The sequence below is a fragment of the Dermacentor variabilis genome, chromosome 5 (genome assembly GCF_050947875.1).
Source record: "Dermacentor variabilis isolate Ectoservices chromosome 5, ASM5094787v1, whole genome shotgun sequence".
Lineage (NCBI taxonomy): Eukaryota > Metazoa > Arthropoda > Arachnida > Ixodida > Ixodidae > Dermacentor > Dermacentor variabilis.
In genome coordinates this window covers 31,031,885-31,035,239 of record NC_134572.1, presented here as the reverse complement: position 1 = coordinate 31,035,239, position 3,355 = coordinate 31,031,885, and the positions used below count along the sequence as shown (strand labels likewise).

The 3,355-nt window shown below is 42.7% G+C and overlaps 1 pseudogene; it reads right to left on the bottom strand.

The window, feature by feature from the left end:
• Positions 1–1,437: 1,437 nt before the first annotated feature.
• On the bottom strand, positions 1,438–2,609 carry LOC142583476 (uncharacterized; annotated as a pseudogene).
• Between the last annotated feature and the right edge of the window lie 746 nt (positions 2,610–3,355).

Here is a 3,355-nt window from a genome sequence, read left to right as displayed (position 1 = left end):
GCTACCCATGCATTGCTGCTAGCCCAGATGGTCTAGTTAGCTGCGACTGCTACCCACGCAGAATTTTAGAATTTCAGTGTCCGCGTAGTTTGGAAAGGTTCCAAGTAAAGGAAATGAGCAGCGACAATGGAAAGCTGTACCTGAAAACAAGGAAATATTACTGCCAAGTGCACGTCAAAACGGGACTGTGCAAAGTAAGCAGCGCTGATTTCTTTCTCTCACAAGATGCTGCCAACTTTGTGTTCCTTTCTGCGCCCTTTGATGTGGTTTTCTGTAATGATGCACAGAGATCTGTGTACTTCCTTTTGTCTTATGTTGTGCCACACATTATTTACGAAATTTCTCCACCGTAAGCTCGCATTAAAACAAGTGTTAACTGGTACAAAACCAATTGGCACAAAGAAAAGATTACATAAATTCCATCACATTGCCTTCAATCTGTTTCGTGAAAGTGCACGGGTACGCACCAGCAACTGCGTTCCCTCTCCATAACAGAAATCAATGTACACCACTTGGTGGCGTGTGCAGCAGGTGCTTGTCGTGACCGCTTACTGAGGATCTACTCTGTACAGCCTTTTTCGGAGACTTGTATAGAACATGAGTTTACACTACAGGTGGTGTGCATTGCTGTGGACATCGACATCAACATGGCAACAGTGCGGCAGGTGCGTCCATTTACCAGTAAGACAAGGTACGCACAGAATGCTTATACCTTTAAAATGTGGGTGATGTGCCTATTGGAACTGGACAATCAACCCGTCCTCCTTTTGGGCAACTCCAACATTGAACCAAACAACAGCGAGTTCTTCAAGTGTATTCGAAAACTTTTGATGCAGCAACTCGCCAATCAGCTTGGATCCGACATATGTAGAGGAAGGTATCTTGACTTTGTTTTTCAAAACACAAATTTATTTAAAAACATTCAGCATACAATCCACTTTAGCCATTCCAAGGCTATCGTCGCTACAATAAAATAAGAAGTCAAAACTAAAATGTATATGAAATGTTCTTTGTTCCCACAACACACCTAGAGTTTATACACATTCATGTTTTTCACTCTTGTGACTATCCTGCAATTTTTGTTAGCCATACCAGCGATTTCTCTTTTGTCCCTGTGTCACTGAGCTGAGGTGAAAGCTGATCTCTCCCTAACCATGACTTCACGTAAGTGCTTTATCAGGCTGGGCTTTCTTGAATTATGTACAATACAAAGAGGCATGCGAGAAAAAAAACTCTAGATGTGTTGACACAATGTAATAAAACATCTCGTAATATATATACAACCAGTTATCTAACAAAATATATGTAACCGACCACATACAACCCAACCCCCTACCACTGTCATACACAAAAACAATGCCAGCTGATCATGTGCATACAAGTGCTGTGTCGTGCGCAACAACTTTCACCGATTCATACTTACAATGTTGAAATAGGCTATTGAAATAAAGATTTGTCCTGGCTAAGAATGGGCCTGGAAAGGTTGACAATGCAAGCTACAATGTGTGTAATATCATAAATATAAGCAAAAGCTCGATTGCAAAGCTCCCTCACAAAATCTTGAATATTTTCATGCACTGAATAGCACGCTCAACATGTACACGAGCAGCTGCAATGCTTTGATCCTTTTAGCGTTTTTCTTTGAAAACTGCTTCTGCTTGGGTAAAAATGGTGGAGGCACCAGTGTCACATGATGCTTAAGGCAGAGCTGATCAATAATAAAGCCTTTGATAACCAGGATGCTATAAATGAAAGGAACTTTTCCTGTATTTTACTTTCCTTAGTTATGTGGGTGTCTGAAGCCGTTCCCCCGTACGCTTGACTAACATAGCTTATGGGCTCACATAGGGTTTCAGACACTAATATCTTAGCTCTGTGGATGCATTTGTACCGGCTGTAAGTCAATAGCCAAGATTCCATGTCCTTCAGTCGTGGACATGGGATTTCTGTGCAGTCTAGAACTGCTCTTACATTGGGACAGTCCTTGAAGTACACAGTCAAATTATCTACTACGGCTTCCCTAGTTGGCCAGTACACTGCCTTCTTCAGGATTTCTCCAAGTATGGTGACAGTAGACTTTAAAATATTTGATGCTGTGAACATCAAAATGCACACCAAGAAAAGAAAACGTCAAGTTGTGGCGCAACTTAGTTAAACTCAGGAGCACTGCATCTTCATTAGAAATGCAAAAGCTTTTCGCTTGCATTAGCATACTGCTCTCACTATAGAGATCACATAAATTGTAGAAGTGTTCGTGACATGGAGCACCAGCGAGCACATTGAGGGCTTTGGCATCTTGAACGTTTGATCTGCCTAGTTGCTGGTTCCTTGCGGTATTGATGTGTCAACCTGGATACCAATCTCTGCCATCAGTACTCCAAGGTCGATGAGAGCGATTGAAGCATGAAGAATGAATTTAAATAAACTTTGAAAGCAGAAATTCAATTGTATGGTAAAATATGCTTACCATTATCTTCAGCAGCAGTCAGCAGTTCGTCGACGAATTCTGCTGGGCTGGTGGTGGGCTGTGGCTCATTGTCCACTGCTTCCTCTTTGTTCTTGGCAAACACCTCTGCCAACGGGCGATTATCTGCAGATGTAGCAACCATAGCGTTTAAGCGGTGAAATTTTACTTGTTTTTTTTTCGTTACATGTTAACACATCACAAGTACATCAGAGCCAGCTGCAAACATTCTTAGCAAATGACAGTGACTTGCTTAGATTGCGCATGTGTAGGACTAACTCAACCTTCCTTTACATTGCTTTTCTTATCACTTCGCCTGAACCCTCTACTACTCCCCGAAAAACCTCCCTTTGAATTCATCAACGGTCAATCCTCGTGTGCGGAAGACCGTAAATGCTTGCCTATAAGGTACACGAAAGATTCACATAAAAGCACGGCTGCTTCCGCGTAATGCTGCCAACAGCCAGCGCTGCACAGTTCAAATTAGTCGTAACAGAACATTATTCGACGTTGCCCCGCTCACTAGCTTATCACAGGTAGCTGGCGATCCATATAACTATAATGCAGTGCTTCACCAATGAAAACTGAGCCGAACAACCACACAAGTAAACACGAAAAACCAACGAACCGCTTTTGCTTACGAGAGAACTGCTTCACAATGTCTCCGTTGTGCGAGATGCTGCACGTACGCTTTTCCCAAGAATAAAAAAAACTTTACGTAATAAAAACGCACTCAGCGCTTAACAAAGGCTAGCAAATCCGCATCGCACGTTGTGCGTGACCACCCATAAATTACGCAGCGCGGAGAAAAACATCCACGTACTTATCTCCAGCTCTTGATTCCGGTGACGCCCGGTGTGTTTTGGATGGTCCGAGGGCCGGTCAGGAAAC